Source organism: Chiloscyllium punctatum, chromosome 17 (assembly GCF_047496795.1).
Source record: "Chiloscyllium punctatum isolate Juve2018m chromosome 17, sChiPun1.3, whole genome shotgun sequence".
NCBI lineage: Eukaryota > Metazoa > Chordata > Chondrichthyes > Orectolobiformes > Hemiscylliidae > Chiloscyllium > Chiloscyllium punctatum.
The window spans coordinates 8,189,911-8,216,162 of NC_092755.1; positions in this window are offsets into that span (position 1 = coordinate 8,189,911).

The following is a 26,252-nucleotide window of genomic DNA, read 5'->3' on the forward strand; positions in this document are numbered from 1 at the left end:
TGGAGGGCATTCTGAGAGACAATTTACATGCATTTGGAAAAGCAAGAATTGATTAGGGATGGTCAGCTTGGCTTTGTTTGTGGAAATGATGTGTCCAACTTGATAGAGCTTTTGAAGGGATGACCAAGGAGATAGATGAGAAGGTTTTACATGGGAAGTTGCTTAGAAAAAGGTTAGATGAGATGGCATCCAAGGAGAGTGGACAGCACAGTGTCTCAGTGGTTTGATTCTAACTCCCGGTGACTGTCTGTGTGGAGTTTACACATTCTCTCTGTATCTGTGCGGGTTCCCTCCAGGTGATCCAGTTTCCTCCCACCGCCCAAAGATGCCATGGGAAACGCAGCATTACAGGGATAGAGTAGAGGATGTGAGTCTGGGTGGGATGCTGTTCAGTCAGTGTGGAGCCAATGGACGGAATGGCTTGCTTCAACACTGTAGGAATTCTAAAATTAATCCAGAGAGACAAGTAATGTTCTGGGGACCTGGGCTCCAATCTTGGACAGGAGTGGATGTGGGTCCTTACAGTCTGAAGGGGTTTGAATGCAATCCGAGGGGGGGGCTGGGCTGCATCCTGAAACGTTGAGGATGTGAATGTTTTGTGGAGCTACTGTCTGAGGGGTTTTAGGTGTTAAACACAACAAAGTGGTGCTTTCTTCGGTATTGAGGGAGCACTTTCTGAGGTATTGAGAGAGCACTTTCTGAGGTACTGGGGGAGAACTATCTGGCGGTACAGAGTGCAGAGGGTAGAAAGGAACAGATGCAATTCCCCGAGGCACTCTGATGTTGTAATTTGAAATGGAAGCCACTCCCCATTTCAGAAGATTCAGATCATTTTGAACAATCAGTGAAAAATAACATCAGCATGTGTCTGAGACATGGTTTGGGGGAAAACTTTCCTCAATCTATTGTCACTTGTTGCTTGGAGACGTTTTAGAAAAGCAGGCACCCAAACAGACTAATGCTGTCGATGCAAGAGGTGGTGCACAGGAAGATCCAACAAGTCATCTGTAGCTGCTGTCTGTCTCCCTGGAGCAGTCATCATGTGAGATCAGGGTTCAGTCCTCGGAGGAATCATTTCTCAAACAATACCTCAACCATGCCTTTACAGCTGTATGTGTGTGTGTGTGAGAGAGAGAGACACAGAGAGAGAGAGAGAGAGAGAGACTGCCCGTGTTTGTGTATGCATGTGTATCTCTGTGTGTCTGTATGTGTGTGCGTGAGAGAGTGAGAGAGAATGCATTTGTTTATGTGGGAGTGTGTGTCTGTGTGCGTGTTTGAGGGTGTGTGTGTCTGTGTGTATGTGTGAGAGAGTGTGTCTGTGCGTGTGTGAGAGAGGTCTGTGTGAGAGATTGTGTCTGTGTGTGAGAAGGACTGTGTATGTGCGTGAGAGAGAGAGTGTGTATGTGTGTGTGAGAGAGTGTCTATGTGCATGTGTATGAGAGAATGAGTGTGTCTGTGTGTAAGAGACTGTGTGAGAGTGTGTGTGTGTGTGAGGGAGAATGCGTAAGAGAGAGAGTGTGCATGACTGAGTGTGTAAGAGACGGTGTGTGAGAGTGTGTGAGTGAGAGTGTGTGTGAGATAGAGTGTGTCTGTGTGTGTGTGTGTGTGTAAGACAGTGTGTGTCCACATGTGTGTGTGTGAGAGAGTGTGTGAGAGTGTGCCTGTGTGTGTTTGAGGGAGCGTGTGTCTGTGTGTATGTGTGTGTGTGAGAGAGTGTGTGCCTGTGTGTGAGATAGAGTGTCTGTGTGTGTGTGAGTGAGAGAAAGTGTGTGTGCATGTGTGAGAGAGAGAGTGTGTGCGTGTGAGAGTGTGTGTGAGAGAGAGTGTGTGTATGTGTGTGAGAGAGTGTGCCTGTGTGTGTGTGTGTGTCCATGTGTGTTTGTGAAAGCGAGATAGTGTGCCTGTGTTTGTCTGAAAGAGAGTGTGTCTGTGTGTGTGTGTGTGAGTGTCTATGTGTGTTTGTGAGAGAGAGATCGTGTGCCTGTGTGTCTGAGAGTGTGTCTGTGTGTGTGTGTCTATGTGTGTTTGTGAGAGAGATAGTGTGCCTGTGTGTGTCTGAAAGAGAAAGTGTGTCTGTGTGTGAGAGAGTGTGTCTGTGTGTATGTGTGAGAGACAGATTGTGTCTGTGTGTGAGTGTGTGTCTGTGTTTGTGTGTGCGAGAGTGCATCTGTGTATGTGTGTGAGAGAGAGAGTGTGCCTGTGTGTGTATGTGTTTGTGAGAGAGTTGTGCCTATGTGTATGTGTGTCTGAGAGTGTGTCTGTGTGTGTTTGAGGGAGCGTGTGTCTGTGTGCGTATGTGTGTGTGTGAGAGAGAGCGTGTATAAACTAGCCAATCTTATCAGGTGCCCATGGATATAAAATCCAGCTGCTGTTTCAGGTGAAATGGTCCTCGTGTCTCCAAAGACACAAAAGCTGCAAGAGTGACTTAACTGGGGGAAAGAGAGTGCTGTTCATTCCAGTGGGGATTCATCCAGTAAACCTTCCCCACACACTAACATCCCTCTGGCAAGGCAGTGACTCGTCCTGCACACAGTGCTCCAGGTACAAACCAATGTAATGTCACCATAGTCTTACCAGAGAATGGGACAGCTCCTCATTACAGAGCGGGGTCTGGTGGGGATTTAATCAGAGGGTCACCAGGGCCCAGCTGAGGGGAGAGGTTGGGAAGGAGAGTCCTTCAGAGTAACTTCAGCTAATGTGGTAAGCTAACTGACCAGCCAACTGAGCTAACCGACCTCACTCCAGGGGCATGACCTGTATAACCCAATCATAGCCAGCCTGCACCTCAATAGCAGCCACGAGCAAGGCCATTCGGCCCCCACTCTAACCCAGAAGGGAGAGCACGGGAAGCTGATGAAGGAACCAAGCCCCTCCCATGTGACCTTCTGAAATGGAGCTGGAGGACAGGGCAGACCTGGCCTGCTGTTTGCTTCCCCGAGACTGGCCTGCTCCACCTTAGAGTGAGAGACTGAGGGGAACCTCGAGGAGATTTCACTTCTCACTGAGAGGCTGCAACTCCAATCCAAATCAGGCTGGTTCCCTCCGAGACTCACGGAAGAGTGCAGCCCTCTACAGATCAGGGCCTTGTGGAGGCATAACCTCCAGTGTGGGGGAAAAGAGCTGGGAGATAGCATGAAGAACATAAGACCATCCGAAATAGGAACAGGAGGTGACCATACAGCCTCTCGAGCCTGTTCTGTTATTCAATAGGATCGTGAATGATTTAGCATTTGATTTGGGAGCTGAAACCAGGACAGTACAGAGACAGAGAGAATCAAATTATTCTGCTATACGGAATCATCAGACAGGAGCTGGAACCAGAGAGAGTGAACACACACACACACACACAGACACGCACGTGCACACACACACACAAATTCAGGCTGTTTCTGGGAATTTTACCACAAGGGGCGAGCTCTACACTGAGGAGAGACAAAGGTGCAAAATGCTAGAGAGGGGGCAGCTGCACAGTCTGATCCCACCGATCTCACTGCTTCCCACTCCCATGAGACCTCTCATGTCTATTTCTGTGTTCCCAGTTCTCTCTCCCACATCTTTCCTTCAATTCCTATCTCTCAACATTCTTCAGATCTCTGCCCTGTTGACATTTCCCTGTAGATTCCCTTCCTTCAACACTCTGCCCCTTTGTCACTACACCATGTTTTTCAGGAATGCTGAATCATTCAATCTTTTACAAAACCAACATCTTGCTCATCTCTCTCTGCAACTTTCTCTCAGCTCTGTGGGATCTTGCTATTCTTATCTGTACATCATTCTCGCTGCATCGCAGCAGACCCCCAACACCACCAAACTCTCTCAGGTCTATCACTCTGCTCCTGCAACTCCTCTCTCTCACTCTGTCCTATATCTCTCCCTGGTTTTTCTCTCTTGCTGTCTATCTGGCCTTCTCTCCATGTCTTTGCCTTCCCTTTTTCACCTTCTATCTGTCTGACATTGTATTTCTCTTCCTGGGGTTTTACTCTCTCTCTCTCTCTCTCTCCCCTTTCTCTCTCTGCCTCTCTCCTGCTCTCTTTCAGTTCTTCTCACTTTCTCTCCCTCCCTCTGTCTGCCTGTCTTTCTCTTGTTCTCTCCCTCCCTTTCACTGTCTGTCTGTTCATCTCTCTTTATCTCTTGTAGTTTCTCTTCCTCTTTCTCCCTGGACCTCTCTGCTCTGTCCCAGTGACTGGGGAAGGTACATTGAGAACAGTTTGTCTCTTTGTCGCTGGATGCAGTACAGTTAATGCAGGGGGATCAACCTTTTCCTGGTCTCTTCCGGGTTTTACCCCAACTGTGGGGAGGGGATGAGTGTAAGGGACATAAATTACTTTTCTCATTGAGTCTGAAATCAAGCAAAAGAGAAGGGGAGGGTTACAAAAAGAGAGAAAGAGACATGAAGAGAGTGGGGATGGAGAAAGTGAGGAGAGAGAGAGGTGGGCAATGAGAGAGAGGGAGATGGAGAGAGTGAGAGAAGGACAGAGTGAGTGAGACAGGGAGAAGAAGAAGGACACATATGGAAGGAGAAGGACAGTGTGTGTGGCTAGAGAATGGTTGCAGAGTGGGATCTTGCTGTGTTAGTCTCTGCACCATGTCCTCCAGCCCAGGAGCTGTGGGTCTACATGGGAAGGGGGAGAGTGGGAGACAAGGAGGGAGTGGGACAGCCAGAGACAGGAGGAGTGTTTGATGGGGTTTTGGGGTTGGTGGAGAAAGGAGGGTCTGTTGTCAGAGAGAGAGAGAGAAATTGAGGGAGGGATAGCATGAGATGCAAAGTCTGAGACAGGACGGAGAAGAGGTCTCCATGGAAAGGATAGCCAGTGAGGCCATTCAGGGGCCAATCCTGAGGATCCTGAACAAGACCAGGTTCATTTAATGGGGGAGGGGGGAGAATGGGCAGAAAAGATTCCATATGTGATACAAGCCTGTAATTCTGGCACTGGGAACTTGCTGTGCATTAAAACAGCCACAGGCCAGTCAGTCAACCCAGACACATTTACCTGTGTGAGAAAGTGAGGACTGCAGAAGCTGGAAAGTCAGAGTTACAAAGTGTGGAGCTGGGGAAGCACAACGGGTCAGCCAGGAGAGTCGACGGTTCAGGCCTGACCTGCTGGGCTTTTCCAGCTCCACACTTTTCCACTCATTTCCCTCTGCCCCAGGGAGTGGGGCTCACATCAATGTTGGGGGCAGCAAAATATTTGGTGGGGCAATTATTTGGGAGGGAAGATATTTGGGGAAGGGGATATTTGGGAGGAGAGTGAAAATGGGGGGCATTGTATTTTTGAGGGCGTTCAAAGTTCGGTGAGATCTTTCAGGTCTGAAATAGTGAATAACAGAAAGGGAGGGTGAGAAAAAGGGAGAGAGAGATCGTGAGAGTGGGGATGGAGAAGGAGGGTAGGAGAAAGATGGGCAGAGAGAGACAGGGAGAGGGAGAGAGAGAGAAAGACAGACAGAGAGAGACAGAAGGGCAGAGGGAGAGAGGACAGAGAGAGGGAGAGAAGGGGAAGTCAGACTGAGATAAACAGGAGTTAAAACATGGACAGACTGAAGGGGTGACACTCGTTATTCCAGTTGGTTTCAACTCTCTCTCGATGGTTTTTTACATTCCCTCTCTCCCATGCCCCTGGGTTTTGCTTCAGCATGACTCTCTCTCTCTCTCTCTGGTTCTGCTTCTGGGTCTGCCAAACTCTTTTCTCTCTTCCTCTCTCTCTCTGGATAGTCAGATGGTCTCTGTCTCTTGCCATGCTGGTCTCCTCAGAAGGCCTCCAGAGATTCAGGCAGTCTGCAGATAAACCCTGTTTTTGTTCATTTCTGGATTGTTTTCAGTAACTTTCTATCATTGTGGCCAATTAGGAGAATCCGTTAATAGTTTGAAGCATTGCCAATCATTTGGATGGCTTGTTGCTGTTCGTTTCTTTGTGTAGCAGGAGCCGGTGCCTTCCTGTCTGGGCCCTCATTTGTTTGGTAGATACGTCTGTCCAGAATAACTGTTGCCTTTTACATTATGCTGTGTTTGCGCTGTGCCTTGTGTGCGGGTTTTGTGATTTGGGAAATTTCCTTGGCCAATAAACCTTGGCTGTCTATCTGTGTTTTAGCCAGGAGGTTGTGACATTTCCCCAACTCATCCAATTGAAAGGAAAGAAAAGAAGCTTATGTAATAAATTACAAACCTAATTTTAAAAGCTGGTTATGCTTGTTGTCAGAGTAGCCAGCTGTCTGTGCAAAAGCCATTGTGTACATTGGTCAAACCGATGGTCTTATAGCTGATAAGTGATATCATAAAATCTTGACAGAACAGAATCAGGCCGTTCAGCCCATTGAGTCCACAATGACCCTCTGAAGAGAATCCAAGTCCGACCCACTCCCTCGATGGTATCCCTGAAATCCCACATTTCCTATTGCTATTCCTGCTAGCCCGAATATCCCTTGACACAATGGGCAATTTAACATGGCCAATCTGTCGTAATGGCAACTATGGACAGGCAATCAATACTGGTCCAGCCAGGAACACTCAAACACTGCAAATGAATGAAACTAAGGTGATCACCCAGGGAGTTCCATCTACCTTCCAGCCCCTGGGGATATGTCCAGGCATGATTCACCATGATCATACCCATCTGTTGCAGCCTGCAATCCTAACCACCGGTATCCCAGGATATATCAAGGTGAGTGCGGTTAGGACCACAACCGATGTAAGAGGAGCCGAATTATTGGATAACAGGCGATGGGAATGTCATGGTATGACTTGTTCCTTCCCATTTACGTAAGTATGGTCCCTGGCAATGTTCCCTCTATCTCCACAGTAAGTGGGAGGTAATCATGGTAACCCATCCAAATACAACTCCGATAATTTGGACTTCATCCTAACTTTGGTCACTTGGGTTAAGTGGAATCCCTCATACCAAGCCCGGGTGTCCCACCGAGAGTGTCCTTACAGCTGTTATTAACCCAGCCCTTGGTGGGCTGCTGTCACTGACAGTGAGAGACGTTGGTGTGGGTGTTCTCCTGGAACAAATATTTATGCTGTTTGTCACTAACCCAGGATGGGATTTTCCCTTGGCTGGCCTGCCTGAGCTCCTCCCTCAGCTCCTCCATCATCCCGTTACCATAGATACTGCACAGGGTGTGGTTTTACTGCTCACCGTAATCTCTGATTGAGCCCTGGATGATCTTGTTAATCGTGTTGGCGTGACCCTCCAGTTTGGTCACTAAGTGATGGTTAGCCTGATTCTCCACTATTTGTCCCATGGTCTCCTCTGGGTTTTCTGTATTAAGTCTTTCTCAGGCTCATGAGAGAGTTGTTGGGTCGGGATCCTGAGTTTATTCTCCAAATTAGCCAAGTCAGCATCCTGACCGGTAACACTCCTGCCCTGGGAGTGGACTCGTATACTGTGGCTAAATCATTAAGGAGTTCCCTTTTCTTTTGTCTTTTAATTACTTTTCTGGGTTCTGTGTTTTCCTTCAAATATCCCTGTCCTTTGTCCCATTATCCTGTGGGTCAGTTGGGAACATGATTATTTTAATGGGGAAGGACACCACTCTGATTTCTGTATCCCTGATACATTCATTATGATTAGTGTCAGTTTGTGATAAATGTTCGTGAACAAGGAATTCCCTGTGAGTTTAATGACTAGTCTATTGTGAGAGCCTGGTATGTGTGGGACAAGCTGGGGGAGTAGCCTTCCCTCCTGGTCACAGCCCGTTTTTAATTTTGTTTCTGAGGAATTCTCCCTGGTGGGCTTCCTGGGATATCACTGTCTGAAAATGACCCCTAGTCCAGGCAGGGTGCTTGGTATCCTACTACCATTCTCGGGGAAACTCTACCAATCGCTTCTGATCCCTGAGCTCCTGGAACACAATGTGGAAATCCCTAAAGTCTATTTCGTATTCAGCAATTAATTAGCAGAGAGCCCAAGCCTCATTACGAGCACGATTGAGGGGTCGAATCCAAGGTGTCCCTCCTCCTTTCTGAGACATGGGAGACAAAGAGTCGGGCCCAGTTTCTCATCTCTAAGAGAGGTGCAGATCATATCCCCAAAAATCCAGACAAATTGTGTCTCCGGGTGAAGCTGACGGGGGGAGGTGAGGGGCATTCCCCTGGTTGTTGTTCTGCAGTTATGTCACGCCTCTGCAGGATATGCCTTATCCTGCCCTCGAGCAGTGAGGATCGCTGCCTTCATCTCATCATGGATGCCCCTCCCTAGCTGTTGGCCCTCAGGGAGGGCTGAATGGCCTGCTGGACTAAGGCACATGGCGATTCATTTGGTTTGCTCCTCAGCGTCCACTCTGTGTATGACAGACTGTCAGTCAGTCTCTGTGACAGAGATGGGATCTTTTTGGTGCTGCCCACCAGCTGGGTGCCCGGAATGACTGTTGTGTACGGAGTTCTTAAATGTATCCTCCTTGACCACTTGCACTGGTAGTTCATTCCGTATGTGTAACACCCTCTGGGTAAAAGCATTGTCCCTCAGGTTCCCTTTTAATCGTTCCACTTTCACCTTAAACTGATGCCCTTTCATCCTTGATTCCCCAAGCCTTGGATAAAGATTGAGTGCATTCACCCTATCCATGTCTCCCATGATCTTATACACCTCTATAAGGATACGCCTCAGTCTCCTACACACGAAAGAAAATGTCCTTGCTTGTCCAACCTCTCTCTATATCTGTCTAGTTGAGTTCTGGCAACATCCTTCTGTACTCTTTCCAGTTTAATAACATCCTTCCTATAGCAAGGTGGGCAAAACTGAACACAATATTCCAAGTGCAGCCTCACCAACATCCTGCACAACTACAATAGAACTTCCCAACTTCGATATTCCATGCCCTGACTGATGAAGGGCCCAGTGTGCCAAAAGCCTTCTTTACTGCCCTGTTTCCCTGAGTTCAGAGAGCCGTGCTCCTGGAATCCAAGGTGCCTCTGTTCCACTACACTCCTTCAGGCCCTACCATTCACCATGAAACCCCTGTCTTGATGTGACTTTCCAAAATGCAAGATCTCGCCCTTGTCTGTATTAAACTCCATTTGCCATTTCTCAGCCCAATTCCCCAGCTGATCAAGGCCCTGTTGCAATTGCTGAGAACCTTCCTCACTTATTTTAGTGTAATCTGAAAACTTTCTAATCATGCCTTAAACACCCGCATCCAAATCATTGATATAGATAACAAACAGCAATGGGCCTAGCACTGACCAACTCAGCGGCACAATGGATCAGTGGTTAGCACTGCTGCCTCATAGCACCGTGGATCTGGGTTCAATTCCAACCTCACAGGATGGTCTGTGTGGGTTAGATCCTGTTAGGGTTAGATTTCCTACAGTATGGAAACAGGCCATTTGGCCCAACAAACCACACCAACCTGCTGAAGAGTAACCCACCCAGATCCATTCTCCCAACCCAACATTTACCCTTAACGAATGCACCTAGCATTATGAACAATTTAGCCTGGCCAATCCATCTGACCTGCGCATTTTTGGAATGGGGAGGAAACCGGAGCACCCAAAGGGAACCGACACAGACACAGGGAGAATGTGCAAACTACACACAGTCACCCGAGGCTGGGGTCGAACCCGGGTCCCTGGCGCTGTGAGGCAGCAGTGCCAACCGCTGAGCCACCATGCCACCCCAACTGAGTTTGTACGTTCTCCCCATGTCTGCGTGGGTTTCGTCTGGGTGCACCGGTTTCCTCCCACAATCCAAAGATGTGCAGGTCAAGTAAATTGGCCATGCTCAATTGCCGAGAATGTTCATGGATATGTAAGTAAGTTGCATTACTCAGGGGTAAATGTAGACTAATAAAGTAGGGGAATGGGTTTAGGTGGAATAATCATCAGAGGACCAGTAGACTTGTTGGGCCGAAGGGCCTGTTTCCACAGAGGAAGGATTCTATGATTCTATGACCGCTGACGCACACCACTAGTCACAGGCCTGCAGTCAGACTGTTACCCTCTGCTTCCTACCATCAAGCCAATTGTGTACTCAGTTTGCCAACGCCCCCTGGATTCCATGCGATGTAACCTTCCAGAGCAAGGTACCATGTGGAACCTTATCAAAGGCCTTCCTGAAATCTGTCAAGTCTACATGTACTGGCCTGCCCTCGTCAAACTTCCTGATCACTTCAATAAAGAACGCTGGCAAATTTGTGAGGCATGGTCTCCCATGCACAAGGCTTTGCTGACTACTCCCAATCAAATGTATTTCCAAATGCATGTCTATCTAATCTCTCAGCATCTTCTCAAGTAACTTACTTACCATGGATCTTAGGTTTACTGATCTATAGTTCCCAGGTTTATCTTTGCAGCCATTCTTGAATAAGGGCGCAACATATGCTGTCCTCCAGTCTTCCGGGACCTCACCCGTGGCTAAAGGTGAGGCAAAAAGATCAGCAGGGACCCCACAAGTACTTCCCTCGCCTCTTGAGGTGCTGTTGGATATGTTTGGTCAGGTCCAGGAGATTTATCCACCTTCATACATTCTAATGCATTCAACAGATTCTCTCCTGTGATATGGTCTGACCCCAAGAGATCATCACTAACTTTCCCAAGTTCCCAACCCTTCATGTCCTTCTCCACGGTCAACACAGAGGAGAAATAACTCCTGCGATTCTGCAACACATGTCCACTTTGGTCCTTGAAGGGTCCTATTTTCTCTCTAGTTATTCTTTTTTTCCTTGGGAGGGGGAGATTGCGGTGTTGTGTAGGGATCAGTCAGGGAGGGGGTGGGAGCAGTGTTGGGTAGGGATCAGTCAGGGAGGGGGTGGGAGCAGTGTTGGGTAGGGATCAGTCAGGGAGGGGGTGGGAGCAGTGTTGGGTAGGGATCAGTCAGGGAGGGGGTGGGAGCAGTGTTGGGTAGGGATCAGTCAGGGAGGGGGAGATTGCAGTGTTGGGTAGGTATCAGTCAGGGAGGGGGAGATTGCAGTGTTGGGTAGGGATCAGTCAGGGAGGGGGTGATTGCAGAGTTGGGTTGGGATCAGTCAGGGAGAGGGGAGATTGCAGTATTGGGTAGGTATCAGTCAGGGAGGGGGAGATTGCAGTATTGGGTATGGATCAGTCAGGGAGGGGGTGATTGCAGTGTTATGTAGGAATTAGTCAGTGAGGGGTGATTGCAGTGTTGTGTAGAGATAGAGGGAAATCAGGAGGGCAAAAAGGGGACATGAGATTGCTTTGGCAAAGAGATTTAAGGCGAATCCAAAATGTTTTTATAAATCCATAAAGGACAAAAGGGTCACTGGGGAGAGAATAAGGCCCCTCAAAGATCATGGCAGCCTGCACGTGGAGCTGCAGGAGATGGGGGAGAAACTGAACAAACATTTCCTGTAGAGAAGGACCAGGAAGATATAGAATAGAATGATGGTTTGGGAAATAGCATTGGGAAATAGATGGTGTCATCTTGCAAAATGTCTATATTACAGAGGAGGAGGTGCTGGATGTCTTGAAATGGTTAAAGGTGGATAAATCCCCAGGACCTTATCAGGTGTACTCTCGATCTCTGTGGGAAGCTAATGAAGTGTTTGCTGGGTCTCTTACTGAGATATTTGTATCATCGATATTCACAGGTGAAGTGCCAGAAGGCTGGAGGTTGGCAAACATGGTATCACTGTTTAAGAAGGGCGGTATGTACAAGCCAGGGAACTACAGACTGGTTCGCCTGACGTCAGTCGTGGGCACGTGGAAAGACGGATACATGAGGGAGAGGAATTACATGTGTTTGGAAAGGCAATGTCTAATTGGGGATAGTCAGCATTGCTTTGTACGTGGGAAATCATGGCTCAAGATATTGGGTTTTTTGAAGAAGTACCAAAAGGATTGATGAGGGCAGCGCGTTGGATGTGAGAGACATGGACTTCAGTAAGGTATTCGAAATGTTTCCACATGGGAGATTGGAGAGCAAGGATAGATCTCATGGAATACAGGGAAAACCAGCCATTTGGATTCAGAACTGGCACGAAGGTAGAAGACAGAGGGTGGTTGTGGAGGGTATTTTTTTTCAGACTGGAGACCTGTGACCAGTGGAGTGCCACAAGGATCAGTGCTGCGTCCACTACTTTCAATTAATGATATAAATGATTTGGATGTGAACACAGCAGGTATAGTTAGTAAGTTTGCAGATGACACCAAAATTGGAGGGGTAGTGGACAGTGAGGAATGTTACTTCACATTACAATGGGATGGTGAACTGATGGGCCAATGGGCTGAGGGAGTGGGAGATGGAGCTTCATTTAGATAAATGGGAGGAGCTGCATTTTGGGAAAGCAACTCTTCGCAGGACTGATCCACTTAATGTTAAGGTCCCAGGGAGTGTTACTGAACAAAGAGACCTTGGAGTGCAGGTTCATTGTTCCTTGAAAGGAGAATTGTGTGTTGATAGGATAGTGAAGAAGGTGTTTGGTATGGTTGAGTTTACTGATCAGTGTATTGAGTAGAGGAGTTGGGAGGTCATGTTGTGGCTGTACAGGACATTGGATAAGCCAGTTTTGGAATATTGCGTGAAATTCTTGTCTCCTCCCTCTCGGAAGGATATTGTGTAAATTGAAAGGGTTCAGAAAAGATTTGCAAAGTTGCTGACAGGATTGGAGGATTTGAGCTAAAAGGAGAGGTTAAATGTGCTGGGGATGTTTTCCCTGGAATGTCTGAAGCTGAGGGGTAACCCATATGGAGGTTTATAAAACCATGAGAGGCATGGATAGGATTAACAGACAAGGTCTTTTCCCTGGGGTGGGGTAGTCCAGAACTGGAGGGCCCAGGTTCAGGATGAGAGGGGAAAGATATAAAAGGAACCTAAGGGACAACGTTTTGATGTGGAGGGTGTTGCGTGTATGGAATGACCTGCCAGATGAAGTGGTGGAGACTGGTACAATTACTGCATTTAAAAGGCATCTGGATGGGTATACAAACAGGAAGGGTTGAGAGGGATTTGGGTCAAGTGCTGGCAAATGTGATGAGATTATGTTAGGATATGTGGGTGGTGTGGATGAGTTGGACCGAAGGCCCTGTTTCTGTGCTGTACATCTCTCTGACTGTAAATGTTTTCCACTGTCCATTTCCAGCCATACACTTCACTGTTTCCCCTGTTTACCTTGGTCAGTTCTCCTCTCAAACACATGTCAATGGCTTTGGTTATGGTTGTCGGGTGTGCTTTATGGTCACTTTAACAATCCATCATCTCGCTGAATTCTACTACACTACAATTTCCCAGAGGATATCTCAGTGTGACAATACTCCTTCCCTCAGCGTCATCACCCAACGGTCGATCTGAGATAGTCACCTCCCTGGCCGTTTGCACAATGTGTTATTTAAAGAAACACTGACACAAACATTCAAAGAGGAGTTCGGAGAACATCCCTTTTGCCGATGTGACTGTCCCAGATTATACAAAGACTGAAGTCTCCCAGAATTATCACAGTGCCTTTGCATTACACAGGAATTCATTGGAATGTGGAACAGGGTTGAGCAATGAAATGCTGTTCGGCAGCCTCTAAACTGTTCTCCTGCTTGTGTTTTTGACACGTGTTACCCAGAATCTCCATTCGGACTGATTCAGCTTCATCATCTGAGGCCAAATGCTTTCTCTGTACTGCCTTTGTTACCCATTACTGTCAGGGTTACCCATCCTGCACTCCCTGACACCCCTCAAGGAGGTGTCCAATAAAATATTCATGTTCCACCTTTTGTTCACCCTGTCACCACTAAATCTCATTTATCTCTGAGCCACAGTCCATCCACCTTATGCAGAGACTTTATCCAGTACAGAAAAAGAACATTACGATTGACTCTTTCCACAATTTCTTGTCACAGTCCAATTCACTGATGGACAGTTTCAGTTAAACTCTGTGTCTTCCTCTTCCTTTCTGCTTGTCTTCAGCTACATTGCCAGTTCTCTTTGGATTTGGAAAGCTCCTTTCACCTGAACCCTGGCCCTGCATCCTCTCTGTCAGTTTAAAGTCCTGCCCATAAACCTACCAACATGATTGGCCAGGACACTGCTCCCGGCAGTGTTGTGTTTAATTCACTCATGGGATGTTGCTGTCTCTGGCTGGCCAACATCGCATGCCCACCCCGAGCTGACCTTGAGTTGAGTGCCTTGCTGGATCATTACAGAGATCAGTTTAGAGTCAACCCCATCGCTCTGGGTCTGGATCATGTGTAGGCCAGACCCGCTGCCTATAATAGATTTCCTTCCTAAAAGGATATTAAGCAGTTAGATGGGTTATACTGGACACCGGAATTAACATCTGGATGAACAGTCGGGTGAGAATAGCACGAGGCCATCACCTGTCCCACTCGGAGCTCACCTGTCACTGAGTACTGATCCCCGTGCACCATGAATCAAACCCTTTCATCATGACCATTGTGTGATCCTGATACATTCCAGCACTCTGGTGATATCACTCAGTCTCTCTCCATGTGGTATCCCTCACTGTGTGGGTCTAATTGCTGCCTCTGTCAGTGTCTCTCACTCTTGCAGCTACTCCAGATCCTGAGCCAACAGCATTCTCCATTCCAGAGGGACACAGCAGCACAGCCCAGGGATGGAGACTGGGATTTTCCAGATCTCTGTGGGACTCAGTGCCATTCTTCATGTGTAACCTTCACTGCATCAGTCTAATTTCCCATTCTGTCTGTTTCTCTGTCTCCTGTAGGTCATCAGGATGTTCCTGTCTCAGCCGAATTCCTAACTCTTGTCTCGTCCATAACCACATCAAAGACGGTTGGTCGGTCAGAGAGACATGAAGAGGGAGGTCTGGAGCCTTCAGTAAATCCTGCAGTCGGTAAGATCACTCACAGTAAACAGCACAGGGAGGGGTTAGTGACCTTCTGTATTCAGACCTGGAAGACAGGACATAGACACAGAGTTGGGCAAGGTACAGCAACATTCTAGGCTTCATTCACATCATCTTGTGAGGGACCTGCTTTCACCTCTGTTGTACTGGTCCTCCCTGAGACATCTCTCTCTGACTCTCTCTCTCACCCCCTCACTCTCATTCTTTCTTTCTCACCCTCTCTTTCTCTCTCACCCCCTCACTCACTCTCCACCCAAACTCTCTCACTCACCCGACTTCTCTCTCCCTCGCATCCCTCTCTCTCTCATCCCTCTATCACTGGATTGCCCTCTATCTCTCCCTATCAGCTTTGCCTCCTCGATATCTATCTTTCTCTCTCTCTCTCACTCTCACTCTCTCTCGTCCCCTTCTCGTGTGCTCTCTTGCTCTCAGACTCTCTGTCTCATTTCCTTCCCCTCCCTCCCACTCATTTGCAGCTCTCTCTCTCTCTCTTGCCCCCCCTCTTGCCCCCCTCGGTCTCGCGCTCTCGCTCGCCCCTCTCTCACTCACTCGCCCCTCTCTCTCACCCCCTCGCCCCTCTCTCTCACCCCTCCTTACTCTCAACCCATCTCTCTCACCCTCTCTCTCCCTTCCCCTCTTATGCTCTCTTCCCCCTCTCTCACTCACCCCTCTCTCCCCTTTTCTCACCCCCTTGCTCTCATTCCCCCTCTCAACAGTTTGTATTTCTATTATCATGCTTATAATTTCACAAAAATACTATTGAGAACTTTAGACATAAGGCCAGAGATGGAGATATTAGGTCAGGTGACCAAAAGCATTGCCAAAAAGCAGGTTTTGAGGGATGTCTTAAAGGTGGAAAGCAGACCTGTGAGGTTTTGGCTGCGAATTTCAGACCATGCTGCTTCAGCAAGTGTAGAAACAGCCACACAGGTGAACTAATGAATTAACAAATGGTTGGGAGTCTCGAAGAAAATGGGTTGTCCAGGTCTCAAAGTGTGTGTGGTGCAGGGAGTTAGGGACTATGACAGCCAGGAATTAAATCAAGTGTGAGAATTTTAAATTGAGGGATATTGGCCAGGTGCTGGCAGGTGAGACTAGATTGGGTTGGGGTATCTGGTCGGCATGGACGGGTTGGACCGAAGGGTCTGTTTCCATGCTGTACATCTCTATGGCTGGATGCTGTTGATTCTAATTAGGAGTCTTTTGATGAATCAACAAGCAGTGATTTAGTTTTTCTTGAGATTACAGGGAGGTTGAATATGGGAAGCTGGCCCTGAGTGTGTTTGGAAAATGAAGTCTGGAGATAACACAAGATGGATGAGAGTATATGAGCTGAGACAAAGGTGGAATCAGCTAGAAATAGTGGTCTTGGAGTGGGACTGGGCTGTCACCCTCACCTCGCCTCTGGGATTCAGTTGGTTGTCAGGCTGTGAATCAGGGCGGTAACACAATCGGGAGCTGAGTGGCCCTGGTGGAGCCTAAAATAAGTGTCACTCAGCTGGCTGTTGCTGAGCAGCTGCTGCTTGGTAGCCCTGTTGATGACATCTTCCATCACTTTACTGCTGATCGAGTGTGGACTGATAGAGGGAAATTGGCTGGGTTGGATTGCCCTGTGTTTTTGTGTTGAACATCCCTGGACAATGTTTCACATTGTCGGTAGATGCTAGTGTTGGAGCGGTACTTGGGTTGGTGGGTGGCAAGTTCTGGAGCACAAGCCATCAGTATTATTGCCAGAATATTGGCAGGGCCCGTAGCCTTTGTACGACTTAACCATTTCTTGATGTTATTCAAACTGAATCGAACTGGCTTAAAACTCACATCTGTGATGTTGGAAACCACTGGAGGAGGCTGAGATGGATCATCCCACTTTGCACTTCTGGCTGAAGATTGCAGCAAATGCTGTCATCTTATCTGGTGCATGGGTGTGTGAGGCCCCTCCATCAGTAAGGGTGGGGATGTCCGTGATGCTTCCTCCAGTGAGTTGTCTAATTGTCCATCACCGTTCACAACTGGGTGTGGCAGAACTGCAGAGCTCCGATCTGTTCCATTGGATGTCGGATCACTTAGCTCTGTTGCTTGCTGCTGATGCTGCTTGATATGCAGGTAGTTCTGTTTGGTAGCTTCACCAGGTTGGCACTTCATTTTTTAAGTCTGCCTGGTGCTGCTCATGGCATGCCCTCCTTTACTGCCCATTGTGATGGGTGAGAGCGGGATTTACAAACCCATGAGATTACAGATTGTGCTGGAGTACAGTTCTGCTGCTGTTGATGTCCCACAGTGCCTCAGAGATACCCAGTTTGAGATCCTACATCTCTTCAAAGTCTGTCCCAATTAGAATGGTTATAGTGTCACTCAACACAATGGTGGTTTTTCTCAACTTTAAGGCAAGACTTTGTCTCCAAAAGGAATGTGTGATGGTCGCTCTTACCGATACTGTCATGGACAGATGTATCTGCAGCTGGTCAATTCATAACAATGAGATCAAGTATGTTTTTCCCTCTTGTTGGTTCCCTCACCACCTGCTGCAGACTCAGTTGAGCAGCTATATCCTTTACGACCTGACCAGCTCAGTCAGTAATTCTGTTGCAGAGCTAGTCTCAATTGTGGACATTGAAATCCTGTACCCAGAGTGCGTTTGACACCATTTTATTGCCTCAGTGCTTCCTCCAAATGTTGTTCAACATGAAGGAGAACTGATCCATCAGCCAAGGGAGGACGGGACGTGGTAATCAGCAGGAGCCATGAGACTTCCTGGTCTCCGGAGCCAATGCTGTGTACTTCCAGGGCAAATCCTCCCTGTCTGTACACCACTGTGCCACCACCTCTGCCTGGTCTGTCCTGCCGGTGGGACAGGACATATCCAGAGATTTCAGGAGAAAGTGAAGACTGCAGATGCTGGAGATTAGAGTCAAGAGTCTGGTGCTGGAAAAGCACAGCAGGTCAGGCTGATGAAGTGTTTACGCTTGAAACATCGATTCTCCTGCTCCTCGGATGCTGCCTGACCTGTTGTGCTTTTCCATCAGCAGACTCTCGATATCTAATGATGGTGATGGTGGTGTCTGGTCATTGTTTGTAAGGGATGATTCTGTGAGTATGACTATGTCAGGCTGTTCCTTGACTAGTCTGTCAGACAGCTCTCCACATTTTGGCACCAAAAACCATATGTTAGTGAGGAGGAGGTTGCACCATCGAGAGGGCTAATTCTGTGGTTGTAATTTCTGGTGCCTTGTTAGTTGCCAACTGGTCCATCCAGTTTCATTCCTGTGTTGAGACTTCGCAGTGATTAATACAGTGAGTAGCTGGCTGGGCCACTGTCAGGTTGGCAGGATTTTTTTTGCCACTGACAATGGTTTCATGGAGATCAGGAGATTCCTAATACGTTGTTTTTTTCTTGAATTCAGATTCCACCGTCTGCCAAGATGGGATTGAAACCAGGACTTCAGTCGTTTGTTTTAATATTCTGGATTAAAGCTAAATACATCAGGTTTGTTCACTCATTTTAAATATCACTAATCCTGGTTTTGTTTCTTTGTCAAACACTGTCCATCATCCTGTCTCCTCCATCCTCCCCTCCAACAACGAGTGAGGAGCACATGGGGTTTCCCTGTCACTAAGACTGAGATAATCCGGTCTGCTGTTTCTCTCCCTCCCACTAGCCCACTGAGCCAAACTGCCTCACGTGGTGTTCCTGGTTTTTGTCCTAAACCTACATCTTTCCCCAGTGTCTTGTCAAGCCTTATCAGAGCTCACCTTGACCCTTTACCCTAATCTCGCTAAACTCATTTTCCAACTCTCTTTCCTCCGCTGCCGCCTCATCACCCCCCCTCGCCAATTCATAGATATTGTTCCTTGTTCTGTCTGTTGGTCTTTTCTGGTTGTGTCCTTCTCTCCCATTCTGTGAAAAACTAATATTTGACCTCACCGTTGTTGGAAAATCCTGCTCCATCTCCATTCTCCCTTTCCTTTCTGAATTCCTTGCATTTGGTGTCCCTCAACGATCTAGCCTTGGTCTCTCCTGTATCTCACGTACATAGTGCCAGGAGGTGATATCATCCAAAAACACTGTGTTCGGTTTGACATGTATACTGACGATGCCCAGCTCGCCATCCCCATCGTCCCTCCCCCTCGTCCCTCCCCCTCGTCCCTCCCATCAAACTGCTTATCACATTCCCACTACTCGATTAGCTGCAGTTTCCTCCAATGTAACATTGTCATGGTTAAACCCATTGCCTTATCTTTACCTTTCTGCTGAGCCCCTCCCTCTCACTGGGAACTCTCTGAAGCAGAACGACACTCTTCACAGTATTGCTGTTATATCTGACCCCAAGGTGACCTTCTGATCAGACATCCACACAATCACAACATCAGGAATTCCAATCTCTTAAACGTTGCTTTTCTCCACCTCACCCCAGCTCCATTGCTACTGAAACCCCTTACCCGCGTCTGTGTCACCTTAAACTTGAATCCAAAACAGAACCCTTGATTCAGTGACTCATAATCTGGTTTCAGACTCCCCTCTCAGTATTTACCCTCAGACACATCCTCTCAGTATTTATCCTGTCAAACCCCTTAAGAATCCCATCTGTCTCAATGAGATCACCTCTCTTTCTCCAAAATCCAGTGAGTAGAGTCCCAATCTTTTCAGCCTTTATTTAAAAGATAATCCCTCCAAACCAGGGATCATCTCATTGAATCTTCCCTGAAATGCCTCCAATAAAGTGACACATTTCCTTCTCTAAAGGGACCAAAACTGCTCTCATTACTGCAGATATGGTGGTCTCACCAGCACTGCCACACGTTACTCTCAGGTAGAGACTCCAAACTCTAATACTGAAAACCTTTGAAACAAAACATTCGATTCCCCTTCCTGATTCCCTGTTGTAACTGTCTGGTAGCTTTCTGTGTTTCCTGAACAATTACCCCTGGTTCCTTTGTTGTGCAGCTTTCTACAGTTTCCACCATTTAAATAGTACTTTGTTCTTTTATTATCTCCTCCAAAATGAGCAACTTCCCATTTTTCCCAAGTTACTCCTTCTCCTGTGCATCTCTCTCTTTTCATAATCCTCTTAGACCTTTACAGTTATGCCTTTTCTAGGAGATATCCCCACTTCCCATTCTTTCAAACATTTACTGGGAGCACTGGGCAGTGGGAAGCAGACAGAGTTGCTATCTTTTTAGGGATACGCTTTGGAGTGATTGGGAGGATCTTCCCACCCATTGGTCAGGATGGAGACAACTTGCCCATCGTTGGGCATTAGCCTTTCACACCCATGTCTTATTGATGAGGCAGAGCGGCAGCACGGAATGAAAGAAAAGAAAGTAATTCTTGTTCCCCATATCTCACTGACCCTTGGATCATTTTCTCCAATGTGTCAAAGAACTGCTGTGTTCAGTCACATGAGATCTCAAGTTGGAATCTCCTAGAAACCCACAGATTTCCCCCTGAGTTGACTGCTGATGTCCTCAAGGGTAATATGTACAGTAATCCTGGGCCACGAGGAGGGGATGGTGTGGGTTTCTAACTTGAACTGATAGTGACAGATTTTATAAACTTGTATTAGTAATCTCAGTAAATATTCTGCTAAACTCTGATTGAATTACTCAGTATATCAGGATCTGGATATTCGCATTGTGTGTGTGAGTATTGTGTTCCAGATCAATCCCATTTGCTGCTTAAAAATTCTCCTTTGAATCATCGCATTCTCTCAAAAGGTCTCCTCAAACCTTCAATGTGTCATGTAATCCTTTTATGATGACCTGATGAGTGTAAGGTTTATTATTCGAATGTGTAATTTTTGTATAAGGATTTCTTAGAGAGGGAGCAGAATATTCTTAAAGGGGAGAATAACCGTTTTGAGGGGAGGCTGTTGTTTATTGGTATCAATGACATAGGAATAGAAGAGTTCACATTATTGGATCATTGGAATCTCTTGTGGGGTAGAATTGACCTCCATCAGAAGGATGGATTGTACTGGTACTTGAAAGGAAGAGTTGTGAGTGCTATTCGGGAGGCATTAAACCAGTGAAGGAATGTGGGTAAACCCAGAGAGAGAGTGAGGGAAGAGCTCAGTCTGACGTCGGTACAGTTCAGACGTCAAACAGTCAAGGCAGACAAAGGCATGGCAGAGAACGAGGTAGGACTGAGCAGTTACCCTGCATTTATTTCAATGCAGGAGGCCCGATAGGTCAGGCAGATGAGCTCAGGGCATAGTTTTGAACATGGCACTGGGATATTATAGCAATTACAGAGGCATGACTCGGGGATGGATAGGACCAGCAGCTTAATGTTCCAGTGTATAGATGCTATAGCAAAGGTAGAAAGGGGCCAACAGAGCAGGGGGAGTGGTATTTTTGATAAGGGATAACATTCCAGCTGGGCTTCAAGAGGGTATTTCTGGGAGTACATCGAGGCAAGTTATACAGGTGGAACTGAGAAATAAGAAAGGGATGATCTCCTTACTGGGATTGTATTATTGATCTCTCCTCACCTCTAACCCCAATAGTCAGCAGGGAATTGAGAAGCAAATTTACGAAGACATCACTTATCTGTAAGAATAGTATGGTTGTATACAAGACTTGACCTTTTTTATTCATTCACAGGATGAGGGTGTCACTGGCTGGGCCCAAAGGGTAGTCACATTGCTGTGGGTCTGGAGTCACATGTAGGCCAGACCTGGTAAGGATGGCAGATTTCTTCCCTGAAGGATATTAGTGAATCTGATGGTGTTTTTTTTTTCACAACAATGGATTCATAGTCTTTCATAGATTCATAATTCCAAATTTTTATCGAATTCACATTCCACCATCTGCCGTGGCAGGATTCCCACCCAGAGCTCCAGAACATTATCTGGGTGTCGGGATTATCCGTTTAGCGGAAATATCACTAGGCCATTTGGCAGGGTGAGTGACTGAGGTATCCGTAGGACAACACATCAGCACCAAAATTCCCATGGTCTCTGCGGAACATAGAAAGGGCTGGGGAGGGAAATATATTCCTAGTGGTGGGGTCTGACTGTAGGTAGCAGAAATGGCAGAGGTTAATGCGCTGTATCTGGTGATAAGTGAGGTGGCAAGTGAGGACCGGTGGATTATATTCTTGTGGTTGGAGGGGTGGTGTAAAGGCGAAGGTGCAGGAAGTGGAGGATATGCATTGAAGGGCATTGTTGATCACGTGGAAGGGAGATGTGGTCCTTGAAATTGGAAACCTTTCTGGGATGTCCTGGAGTGGAATTGCTTCTCCTGGGAGCAGATATGGCAGAAGCAGAGGAATTGAGAGTACAAGATCACATTTTTACAGGAATATACTCAAGGGTAATCAGGAGAGCAAAAAGGGGACATGACATATCTCTAGGAAATGGTTTAAGGAGAATCCAAAGGATTCTACAAATACATCAAGGATAAAAGCATAACCAGGCAGAGAATAGGGCACCTTAAAGATCAAGAAGGCCATCGATGTCACAACAGGAAGTGGGAGAGATACTGTGCTATTCTGTTCTAGAGAGTTTGGAGAAATAATAGTGATAACTTGAAAAGTGTCCATATTACAGAGGAGGTGGTACTGGATGTCTTAAATCGTAGCAATGTGTATCCCAGAAATTTGTGGAAAGCTAGGAAAGTGATAGCAGTGCCCCTCCCTGAGATATTTATATCATCGTTTGTGACAGGTGAGGTGCTGGAAGATGTGTGCCATTATTTTTAAAAGTGGTAAGGAAAGGCCAGGGAGCAAGAGGACAGTCACCCTGACATCAGTGGCAGGCAAGTTGTTGGAAGGGATTCTGAGGGAAAGGATTTACATGTATTTGGAAAGACGAGGAATGATTAGGGATAGTCAACGTGGCTTTGTGTGTGGGAAAGTCTCTTTCTCTAACTTGATTGAGTTTTTTTGAAGGCAGACTGTGGACATTGTCTATATGGATACTGAACGATGTTCCACAAAGCAGACTGGTTAGCAAGGTTAGATAACATTGAATGTTGGGAGAACCAGACATTTGGATACAAAACTGGCTTGAAGGTAGGCGGCAGAGGGTGGTGATGGAGGGTTGCTTTGTGGGCTGGAGGCCTGTGAGCAGCAGTGTGCTGCAGGAATGGATATTGGGCCCTTAAATAAATGACTTGGATGTGAATATGAGGTATGGTCAGTAGGTTTACAGAAGACACCAAAATTGGAGGTGTAGTGGACAACGAAGTAGGTTAGTTCAGAATACAACAGGATGTTGATCAGATGGGCCAATGGAGAAAGGAATGGCAGATGGAGTTCAATTTAGATAAATGTTAGCTGTTGTATTTTGGAAAAGCAAATCAGGACAGGACGTATACACTTAATGGTAAGGTCCTTGGGAGTGTTGTTGAACAAAGAAACCATGGTGTGCAGTTTCATTGTTCCTTGAAAGTGGTGTTGCAGGTAGGAAGGCTAGTGAAGGTGGCGTTTGGTACACTTATATTTGTTGGTCAATGCATTGAATACAGAAGCTGGGACGTCATATTGTGGCTGAACAGGACATTGATTAAGCCATTCAGGAATTTTGTTTTAAGTTCAAAATTCCCTGTTGTGGGAAGGGGGTTGTGAATCTTGAAAGAGTTCAGACAAGATTTACAACCATTTTGCCAGGTTGGAGGATTTGAATTAAAGGGAGAGGCTGAATAGGCTAGGGTTAATTTCCCTGGAGAGTCAAAGACTGAGAGGTGATTTTACGGAGATTTATAAAATCACGAGGGGCATGGATATGGTGAACAGCCAGAGTCTTTCCCCCCCAGGTTAGATGGGTCCAAAACAAGAGCACATGGGCTTAAGTTGAGAGGGCAAAAATTTAAAAGGGATCGAAGGGGCCACGTGTTAAAGCTGAGCTGTGTGGAATGAGCTGCCAGATGAAGTAGTGGAGGCTGATAGAATTACAACATTTAAAAGGCATCCGATTGGGTACATGAATAGGAAGGGCTTCGAATGATACGGACCAATAGCTGACAAACCGGACCCCATTAGTTTAGGATTCCGAGTTGGCATGGACCAATTGGACCAAAGGTCTGTTTCTGTGCTGTACATCTCTGACACTAATAAATGAAAATAAGATGTGTTCCTCTTTTGTGGAGAGCGCGCAGAAGCACAGATAATTATCCTTGGAGCTGAGTAGGTTAAGCAATGATTTCAACCAGGTGCAGATTTGTTTCCAAGGTATTTAATTTACAGAGAGAGAGAAGAATTGTTAACAACGTCGCAATTTTAATAACTATTTTCAAGTAATTGGCAACTAATGCAGGATGAATATGTGAATATTATTTTATTCCGTAAATTCTGAGCATCTGGAACAGTCTGAATGGCAGCTGGACACAGATTCAGCAGTTATTCATAAACAGATTTGGAATTTTACTTTTTAAGCAAAGATTTGGGGGGGCTATGGGCAAATGGGAGGGGAGTTGGGACAGATATGCTGCATCTCCAGAGAGAGGGAGTATAGCCCCAATGGGCTGAATAGCCCCCAGCCCCTGTGCTCTGTGATACTGCCCCATTCACTGTGAATGATGAAGCTCATCCCAGGGCAGAGAGGGAGGATACCACCACTCACCTCACAATGGGCCTCAGGTGATTGATGACAGCACAGGCCAATAGGAGGCAGAGGGTGGGACTGGAGGACCAGGCAGGACCAGTTTGTTTTCCAACCAATCAGAGTGAATGAGGGTATCCTTAAGGCTGGAATTAAAGAAAGGCACATGTAGCAGAGATTTGAGAAACTGGAGGAGATTAGAGACAGGGAGCGTTCTGTGGCTGAAGAGGAATCATATAAATAAGGAAGAGTTGTGAGGCTGGATGAGGTGACAGTGATCGGGAGAGTTGTGAGGATGGAGGGATTTGGAGTTAGTGAGGATTAGAGTCCTAATGTTATACAGCAAGGAAACAGGCCCTGTGGTCCAACCAGTCCATGCCGACCATAATTCCAAACTGAACTAATTGTACCTGCCTCCGCTTGGTCCATATCCATCCAAATATTTCCTATTTATGTACTTATCTGAATGTATTTTAAATATTGTAATTGTATTCACAACTACCACTTCCTCTGGAAGTTCATTCCACACGTGTAAATTAAAAAAAAACCCTAATGTCTTTTCTCAAATCTTTCTCATCTCTTCTCAAAATGAATGCACCCGAATTTTGAATTCCCCTCTCTTCCGGCCATTCACCTTTATCTAAACTCTTCATGACTTCATAAACCTTTTAATAAGGTCACCCCTCAACCTCCTACATTCCAGTGAAAAAAGTCCCAGCCTCTCCTGATAACACAATCCCTCCATTCCCATTAACATTCCAGTAAATCTCTTCTGAACCTGCTCCGATTTAATGATATCCTTCCTATAACAGCATGACCAGAGCTGGGTTTAGAATTCCAGAAGAGACCTCCCCAACATCCTGTACAACCTCAATATAACGTCCCAACTCCTATACTCAAAGGTGTGAACAATGAAGGTAAGTGTGCTTGAACACCTTCTTAACCATCCTGTCTACATGTAACACAAACTTCAAAGACGTGAAGCCCTCGGTCTCTTTGTTCCATATCACTACTCAACGCCTTAAGTTTAATGAGTGTACGTCCCGCCTTCATTTGTTTTATCAAGATGTAATATTTTGCATTTATTCCAATCCAAAAATCCTTTGAGTATATAGGCAGTAGGAGTATAATTAAGAGGGAAATGGGGAGGCAAAAAGGAGACATGAGATAGCTTTGGAAAATAGGGTTAAGGATAATACAAAGGGCTTTTATAAATACATGAGGAACAAAAGGATAACTAGGGAGAAAATAGAGACCCTCAAAGATCAGCAAGGCAGCCATTGTGTGGAGCTGCAGGTGATGGGCGAGATGGGAAACAAGTATTTTGCATCAGTGTTTACTGTGAAGAAGTACATGGGAGATATAGAATGTGGGGAAATAAATGGTGACATCTTGGGAAAAAAAGTCAATATTACAGAGGAGGAGGAGGTGCTCAATGAGTGGCTAAGGAGCTGGTGTAGGGGAAAAGGATTCACATTTTTGGATCATTGTGATCAACTCTGGAGTAGAATTGATGGATTGTGCCTGATTTGGAAGGTGTCTAATATCGAGGCAGGGAGACTTGTTAATGCTACTCGGGAGGCAGTAAACCAGCGAGGAGTGGGTGTGATCGCAAATAGATAGTGAGAAAAGAGGTATCTCTGAGGGGTACAGTTCAGAAGGCAAATAGTCATTGCAGGCAAAGGCAAGGCACAGAACAAGGTGGGATTTAGCAGTTACACTGCATTTATTTCAATGCAAGAGGCCTGACAGGGAAGGCAAATGAGCTCAGGGTATGGTTTTGAACATGGCACTGGGATATCATGGGTATTATAGAAACGTGGCTCAGGGATGGAAAGGACTGGCAGCTTAATGTTTCCAGGTATAAATGCTATAGGAAGGATAGAAAGGAGGACAAGAGGAGGGGGAGTGGCATTTTTGATTAGGGACAGCATTATGTTGTGCTTA